The sequence below is a fragment of the Gossypium raimondii genome, chromosome 12 (genome assembly GCF_025698545.1).
Source record: "Gossypium raimondii isolate GPD5lz chromosome 12, ASM2569854v1, whole genome shotgun sequence".
Lineage (NCBI taxonomy): Eukaryota > Viridiplantae > Streptophyta > Magnoliopsida > Malvales > Malvaceae > Gossypium > Gossypium raimondii.
In genome coordinates, this window is record NC_068576.1 from 15,073,616 (window position 1) to 15,082,971 (window position 9,356).

Here is a 9,356-nt window from a genome sequence, read left to right on the forward strand (position 1 = left end):
TGAGGGATTTCTGCAAACGGAAACATATCTCTCAAAAACTCTAACAGCATTGTCAAAGAGTTCCCGGTCCACCCTCCCAAAAATTTTAATTGGAAAAGACGAATACAGAAAGACATTTTTGAGAATTTTGATCCCTCATATAATTCTTTGTTCATCTCATTAAGTAGCGCGTAGAACTTCGTCGCTTCTCCATTCAGCTCTTCATGAGGTACACTTGTTCCCGATTTGGTAAAAGCATTTACACCAACATTACAATCATCAGATGCCACAAAGTCGGCTGGGTACGACTGAAAACCATGACTGCGCATATTAAATGCATCCCGCAACATACCTTCCATGTCATCCCCTCCAACGGACTGATGGTAAGCAGGACCAGGATAAGATACGTCCATCGTTGAATAAGAAGTACTAGGCGGGCATTCTCCATGAAAAAGCCATTTTTTATAACCCCGAACAAACCCATCAACAATTAGATGCTCGTATACAACTTCACGATAATGCCAGTTTATATTCACACACTTGTTACACGGGCAAAGAATCATGTTCTCTTGGCTTGCATGTTGAAATGCAAAATTTAGAAAACTCTGAACTCCATTTCAATAACTGTTGCTTACCCTTGACAAATTCATCCAAGACCGGTCCATTTCTTAATTCTTGAAGTCTGATTTTCACCAGAAAATACAAGGGTACGTAAGTTGTTCACTTATATTTAAAATTAAATGAGTTATGTAAGTAATGATATGATATATATTTATGTATTAAGTAAATTATGTAAGTTATGTATTACATAAGTTATTTATGTATTATGTAAGCTATGTAAGTTATGTAAGTGTTGTATTATGTAAGTTATATAAGTTATGTAGGCTATGTATTATGCAAGTTATTTAAGTTGTGTAAGTCTTTGTATTATGTAAGTTATTTATTATATAAGTTTTATGTAAAACATGTAAGTTGTATTTTATGAAAGTTATATAAGTTATGTAGGCTATGTATTATGCAAGTTATTTAAGTTGTGTAAGTGTTGTATTAGGTAAGTTATGTATTATGTAAGATATGTAAGTTGTATTTTATGTAAGTTCAGTATTATGTATGTTATGTAAGTTGTGTAGAATGTAAGCTATGTAAGTTATGTAAGTTATGTAAGTGGTGTATTATGTAAGTTATGTAAGTTATTATGTAAGTTATGCAAGCTTATATATAAGTTATGTATTATGTTATTATGTATTATGTAATTTATTATGTTATTATATATAAGTTATGTAAGTTATTATATTATTATATATAAGTTATGTAAGTTATGTAAGTGGTGTATTATGTAAGTTATGTAAGTTATGTAAGTTATTATGTAAGTTATGCAAGCTTATATATAAGCTTACATATAATTATTTAGAAAACTTATAAAATTAATACTAATAAATTTAGAACACTTATTTAGAAAACTTATAAATTTAATACTAATAAATTTAGAAAACTTATTTAGAAAACTTATAAATTTAGAAAACTTATATAGATATTAAAACAATATTTATAATTATTTAGAAAACTTATAAATTTTATAGTAATAAGTTTTAAATATAGGTTATATACCCATACCATATATGGGGTGATATATTAAAAATATTGGTTTTAATAGATATTAAATTATCATTTACAATTACTTTTTAAATTTAAAATGTTATTATTACAAAAATTGAAATATAGGTTATATATCCATATTAATATATGTAATATATAAAAATAATATAAATTTTAATATTTACGATATAATATTTCTGTCCAAAATTTATTGCGTTTTTGGCACGAATGATTGCGTTTTTTGCACGAACGTAGCAAACCATATTCCTTTCTAAGTTGCTGCTGGAAAATATTAACATGCTAGAGAGACTATGAAAATTCTGTGTTCATTTTCTAAGCATTGCAAACTATTACCAATTAATTAAAATATTTCATTTCAAATAAATAAAACCTAACACATCAGGTACATGTTGTGATTATGAATCAGATTACAAACCATAAATCGAAAGTTTCGAAACCGAATTCATAGTTTACAAACCGCAAAATGAAAGTGGAACCCAACATTATATTTTAACACACATTATTAAATTAAGAAATAGTGATAACTTGTAACTGAGAAAAACATATGAAAATAGACAAACACCAGTTAAGTAGTAAAATCATATTAGAGGTTGGATTTAATCCATATGAAAATTAAGATTAAAAAATGTCATAATCACTCAAAACAATACTTCAAAATTAAGCGTTTCATGGTGGCCAAATGTTTTTTTAAACATGTTAAATCAACACAATGGGATACAATATAATACAAACATATTATGAATGCATTAAAATTTAAAACAAGAATAGGTACTAATTGGTAACACCGATTCTAGAACACATTGACCCATTTTCATTCGGCTAAATAAATTTTAGTTTCTTTACTAATGTATCACTCGATATTATCTCATTTCATCACTTATATATATATATATATATATATATATATATATATGTATAAGAAGGTAAATGACAGTTCCCAATCCAATCTACTTTATATAATCCCACATGACAATAAGAAAATGGATGAAAGACAATTTTAACAAACAAACAAAGAGTATATATATCGAACTTAAAAATCATACTAACACTACACCAAAACAGGCTTTTAGCGGCGTTTTTAGCGGCGTTTGTATAAAAAACACCGCTAAAGATCGAGCATTAGCGGCGCTTTTTGGAAAACGCCGCTAAAGATCGAGTATTAGCGGCGATTTACGGAAAACGCCGCTAAAAACAAGCATTAGCGGCATTTTCCAGAAAGCGCCGCAAAAAACCTTAGCCGACGACGCCATTTTGTGAGCTTTCAGGGCTTTAGCGGCGTTTTTGAGAAAGCGCCGCTAATGCTCAGTGCTTTAGCGGCATTTTTGGAGAAGCGCCGGTAATGCTCAGGGCTTTAGCGCCGCTTTTGAGAAAGCGCTGGTAATGCTCAGTGCTTTAGCGGCGTTTTTGTTAAAAGCGCCGCTAATGCTCAGGGCTTTTAGCGGCGTTTTTTATAAAGCGCCGCAAATGTTCTATTTTTAGCGCGTTTTCTAAAAAGCACCGCTAATGCTCAATGATTTAAAATAATTTAAAATATTTGTTAAAAATGGAAAAATTAAAATACTATTATTTAAAATAATTTTAAAGTTTTTTGGATACAATACTAATTTTTAATTTATATATTAAATAATTTCTTATATAATCGTAAAAGAGATAGTATTAATTTTAAAATATTGAATTAATTATCACTATAGTTTAGGGTTTTTGGTTTAGGGTATATGGTTTAGAGTTTAAGATTTAGGTGTTACCATTTTAAGGTTTATGGATTATGGGTTTAGGGGTTATGGTTTATGGTTTATGGTTTATGGTTTATGGTTTAAAGGTTGGGGTTTAAGGTTTAGAGGTTATGTGTTAAGGGTTTATGGGTTTAGGGTTTAGATTAACTAGTGTTTTCTAATTTATATATTAATTAATTTCTTATATAATTGTAAAAGAGATAATATTAATTTGGTTTTTCAAAATCGATATAAGCTATATCTAATGATATCCCCATCTTATCCCATCCTGGTTCAGTATTTTTAGTGCTCGGTTTAGTTTTTTTATCCAGTTTAGTTTTTTGCGTGTTTTGCCTTACCTCCGCCGTGATCAAATAATTATATATGGATTTAGGGATTATGGATTATGGATTAAGGGTAGGGATTTAAGGTTTAAGTGTTAAGAGTTAGGGGTTAAGAGTTAGGGATTTAGGGTTTATTATTTAGGGATTCAAAGGTCGGGTTAGGGTTTAGGGTTTAGATTAATTAATTTTTTTAATTTATATATTAAATATGTTCTTATATAATTGTAAAAGAGATAATAATAAATTTAATATATTAAAATTATGAGTATAGTTTATATTATTTAAGAGATATATAATAGATAGACTTTATGTATATTGAATGGCTAATTTAGGGTTTAAGGTTTATTTGAGATTTATTCAATGATACAATTTTATACAATCAATTAATGCTTTTATATTTAAAAATATTTAATCTAAACCATTTGATATATTTGATATGGATATATAGTTAATTATTTAATTTGGATAGGACCAAATTATATGAAAAAAATCTGAAAATAAAAATGAGATAAAATGATATGGATATATAGGTAATTATTTAATTTGGATAATTCTAACTTAATAATTAATTACAGTCATTTTAACATTTGTTTTCTTATTAAAATATATAATATTATTTTGAGAGTACTTAATTTTTTTATTTTATAAAAAATTAAATTATAAAATAGCATAACAAAACAGCATCGTTTTGTTCAAAATAAAATAAAAAAAATTCCACTGGCGCCGTTTTTATAAAATCCCTTCTTTTTTCCCCCTTCTTTCCCCAAAATTTCAAATGAAATCCCACCTGAAATCTTTCTTCTTTTTTCCCCGTTTTATTTTTCCCAAACCATTTCTCCTTTATTTTTTGCCCCAAATTTCCCCAAATCGACAGCCCTCTGCATCTCTGTTGGTCCCGCCCATTTTCGCAGCCTCGACTTCGGTGAACGAAATGACTACCTCAAAGGCGTCGTCACCGATGTTATCCATGACCCAAGTCGCGGTGCGCCCTTAGCTCGCGTCGTGTTCCGTCATCCATTCCGTTACAAGAAGCAGAAGGAACTGTTTGTCATCTTTTATTTCTCTTTTAGTTAGATTGATGTCGATGTGAATGAGGGGGATTTGATTGTTACTAGCTTTTTGAGATCGAAGTTGAAATCAATGTTGTGAACTTTTGTGGTTTGATAGGTGAAGTACTGTTCAGAGAACAACAAGCGTCTGATTCACTTCTCTACTTGTGAAGTGTATGGAAAAACTATTGGAAGCTTTCTTCCTAAAGATTCTCCTCTCCGTCAGGTAACCTTTCACTTTCCTTTTTTAATAACTTAATTATCTCTTGAAAAAGGATTTTACATCTATGCTTTGCTTTTAACAGGGTAACATGTATGGTTTTGTATAGATCTTTCGGTGGCCTTTTTATGTGAAAGATTCAATGTTTATTTTTTGATTTATATGTTTAATATTTTAGTAGGAAAAAAAATTTGGAGTTGGTGTTGAGCTGAAATGTCAAGCTATTTTAAATGACTGAATCTTGAAATTGGATGATCAGCAGACGTTGGTCAATGCCCTCTAAAAAAATGGAGGCTCGTTGGTGGGAGTTTATGTGGTTGTTTGGATCAATGTAATAGCAGCTTACTGTGATAGTTGAATGGTTAATGAGGTCTTACTTAGTCTATCAAGTTGTACCTATGAGTCGTTTATAACAAGTTATGCTAATTTTATTTGCTGGTCAGCCCCTTTATGCGTAACAGTGTCAAGCCTTGCGAGATCTTTATTCCTGCAATGATTATTGATATGTTCTTCTCAAGTTTTTAAATTTTGTTGACTATGATTTATTTTCTTTCTTTTTCAGTCATGTTTATAACACCAACTATAAGAAGCTATCTTATTTTGGTTTTAGTTGTGCTTGTACTGAAGTAAGAGACCTATATAAAAAAAAGGAGACTTTTGGAAAAGCTCTTTTATTAATTTGTTTGCTTCATGAGGCTGAAGGGTTCAAACTATGCCATTTTTTAAAAGAATTTTGTTTATCAAGCAATCTGCTTTTTAGACGGATTTTATGTGTATGGCTAAATCTGTGGTGATGCTGAGAATGATTTATTATGCTTTTTTTTGTTTTTTTCTCCTTTAAATTTTTAAGTTTCCTTTAGCGTTATTGTTCCTTTTCCCCTCCCATATTTATAGATGTTATTAATATGTTCATTCTCTGATTTATGTGATATAGGATCCTGCCTACTATGTTCTTAAGGAAGATACTTCCCCCTGCATTTTTGGTTCAATTGAGAAGCAGAGGTGGTCCTATGCATGTGCTAAGCAGTTGATTGAGAGGCTCATTTATGGTTAGCCCTTGTACTCAGCAATATTACTTCTAATTGTACTGCAACACATCTATATGCCCATTTCTTACCTGTAATCATGTTGCATATGCTTTGGCATTTTAAATCGTGAATCATGATTAATGAAAATGAGATGGATAGCTGATGCCTTTCCTTATTTTCAGGTTTGACAAGGAACTGAACAAGTAAGTTGCTATTAAAGTTATTGATTTAGAAGAATCGTAAATGGATACCTTTGTTATATTTTCCTTGATTTATTCCTCATTAAAGTGTCTTGTAGCAGGTGTTTGCTATGAGCAGCAAAGTATGAATGAATGTGATTATCAACTTTACAAATATACATAGTAAAGTTTAAAGTATGAATCGAATTGCTATGAGCAGCAAATTTAGGGATAAAACAACGTCACACCAAATTGCTATGAGCAGCAAAGAAAATTTTTTTAATTGCAGAAAACCAACTTCCCTTCTTTCCCATACTGCCAGAAAATTTAGGGACCGCACGACTTGTGGTTGATTTCGATAGGTGGTGGACTGGTGAGGAATCTGTGAATGTTCTCTTAGAAGCCGCAGGCCAAGGTAAAGCCTTCCCTTTCCAGATTCGGAACTTAATTTATTTATTTTTATTATTTTAGATTTTTTATATTTATAATTTTTTTCCTTATCCTAAAAAAATGTTTTTTTCTTGAAAATCACAAATTAATTTTATTAATTTAAGACAATCTAATAAGTTTATATTTGAATTTTTTAGACAACCGTATTTTCTTTTTCTATTTCCCACACTTGGGTATGATAATGGTAGCAGTGAAGTAGAGGTTCTCACACCGAAAAAGGTGAATAAAATCACAAGTTTCCCTCTCATTATCATTTCCCTAAAACGAAATCATTTTGACTTCTTTTATGCAAGACTTTCGTGATACAATCCCATGTATCATTCATACATACCTACGTGTATATATATATTAGATTATATACATGCACGACATGAATGAAATTGATATAATAATTAAATATGGTAATACTTGAGTTATTAAAAACTATAATATTTTGAGTTTGAGTCCTATAAATATATTTTGAGTAGACAAAATGTTGACCCATATGTTTTAGATTTTATATGAAAATATAAAATTATCTTAATATCTATCACTTCATAAAAATAAAATTAACTTGATAAAATTTTAAATATTAGTATAGATATAAATATTCGTCGGTGAAAAAAAAAGCACAACCTACAAACGAAAAAAAAATGCTACTATGTATAATTTAGGGATAAAACAACGTCACACTAAATTGCTATGAGCAGCAAAGAAAATTTTTTTAATTGCAGAAAACCAACTTCCCTTCTTTCCCATACTGCCAGTATTACCGTGCCAGGGTAAAAAAAATTTAAAGTAGAATATAAAACCCCCCATGTAATAAAAAAGCAGGGACTGATAATTAAAATAGAAAAAATAAGAGGCTAAAAGAAAATAAGAGGGTCTTCTATGGCTGGCTGCTACTACCTTTCTTTTCTCTAGCTTCTTATAACTCAGCTTAACGGATTGTAAAATGTTCTATTTGGTATAATGTGCATAGTCAACACAGTTAGCAGTTTAACTTTTATGATTTCCAAACACATTTTCCCTTCCTTTTTTCTTACTATGTAAACCCTAACCATGCAATCTCTTGATATATTCATGCGAGCATCTTGCTGGTTTCTTCTAAACATTCAAGTTCTGAATTTGAAATAACGTGTCATCTAAATGTCATAATCTATTGGTTCCAGCTCTTGATTGTTCTTAAATGTACTGTACTTTGTTTATAGTCAAATGTCTCATGATGGTTGCCTACTTGTATAGGTCCAATCTACATCTGATGGAGCTGATTCCACTCTTTCAAACCCCCTGTGTGAGGAGTCTGCTCAAAATTCTTCAAAATACTCTAACAGACAGAGGTTTGCTTTTGGTTATATACTAGATTATATACTAACTATTTATTGCAATTGGTTTGCCTACGTGTATATATATATTAGATTATATATATATATATATTAGATTATTCAAAATACTTCAAAATACTATAACAGACAGAGGTTTGCCTACGTGTATATATATATTAGATTATATACTAAATATTTATTGCAATTGGTTCCAAATATTTGGTGAATTCAATTATTAATTTGCACTGCTAGTTTCGTGGTGTCATATGCCTTTTGTGTTAGAATTTGAATTGTTCCCCCTAAACAATTTTCTCTATGTACAGGTTTGATTGTGGCATGTTTATGTATTCTATATATCAACTTCTATAGCAGAGGCTTAAGTCTTTGTTTTGAGCAGGTAAGTCCATGGAACAATTTTTTATCCTTGTAGTTCATGTTTTATTTTGATTTTTTTGTGATTAAACTCTAGTACTCAGGGCAGTAGTTGTTGGGATGTAAAATCTGTTGTCTATCTGCCTAAATATATGACAAAAGCAGAAGTACATATTGGAGATACTCTCACTTGCACATTCATTCATTTGAAACACGATATCTAGTTATTTGTCTTTGAACTGAGTTGGATTTTTCCATGCTTATGTAGGAACACATGCCTTATGCCCTATTTTCGTTTAGGGACCGCCAAGGAAATTCTGAAACTGAAAGTTGATTGATCGGATGTGTATGCCGGCTTTCATCAACTACTTTCGAAGGCCTTACTAGGAATTGAAATGGTGTGCAAAGAGATTGCTTCTTTTGATCTGATTTTTCGATATAAATACTAGACAAAGTATGGATATTTTACTGTTGTTAGTAAAATAGGATTCTCTTCTTAGGATCTTAGTTTCTTCACTTGTATTAGACTCAACAATGGCTTGCATTGCATTGGTGTTGATTTTACCAAAATTTCGAGGTTTACAATTTTTAATTTTTATTAATTATTTACGTTCTCACTTTTATTAATTTTTATTATTATTTAAGCTTCCTTTATTTGCCTTCTTTTATCATTTTCATAGAAAATTTAATTTAAATAATATTTTTTTATTTATCCTTAAAAGTATATTTAAAGATCAAATTTAAAAAATAAAATAAAATATAATATTATCATAAAAATAAATATTATTTGATTTAAATATTTTTTTTGCATGATATGTTTTTAGCGGCGTTTTTGCGAGAAGCGTCGCTAAAGGTTTGTTCTATAGCGGTGTTTGTGATAAAAAGCGTCGCTAAAGGTCATAGTCTTTAGCGGGGTTTGTGAGGAAAAGCGCCGCTGAAGGTCATGGTTTATAGTGGCGTTTGTGGAAAAAGAGCCGCTGAAGGTCATGGTCTTTAGCGGCGTTTGTGGGAAAAGTGTCGTTAAAGGTCCTGGTCTTTAGCGGCGTTTGTGGAAAAAGCGCCGCTAAAGGTCATGGTCTTTAGCGGCGTTTGTGGGAAAAGC

General features: G+C 30.3%; 1 long non-coding RNA gene across 2 annotated transcripts; it reads left to right on the forward strand.

Annotated features, from left to right (window-relative positions):
* The first annotated feature begins 4,411 nt into the window (after positions 1-4,411).
* LOC105763384 (uncharacterized) lies at positions 4,412-8,856 on the forward strand. Of its 2 annotated transcripts, XR_008191711.1 has the most exons (8): positions 4,412-4,927; positions 5,856-5,970; positions 6,132-6,152; positions 6,451-6,543; positions 6,716-6,797; positions 7,803-7,897; positions 8,206-8,279; positions 8,523-8,856. It is a non-coding gene; the product is annotated as an uncharacterized LOC105763384 (long non-coding RNA). The 2 variants fall into 2 exon arrangements; XR_008191710.1 differs by lacking the exon at positions 6,716-6,797 and having other exon boundaries at positions 4,418-4,927.
* The last annotated feature ends 500 nt before the right edge of the window (positions 8,857-9,356 follow it).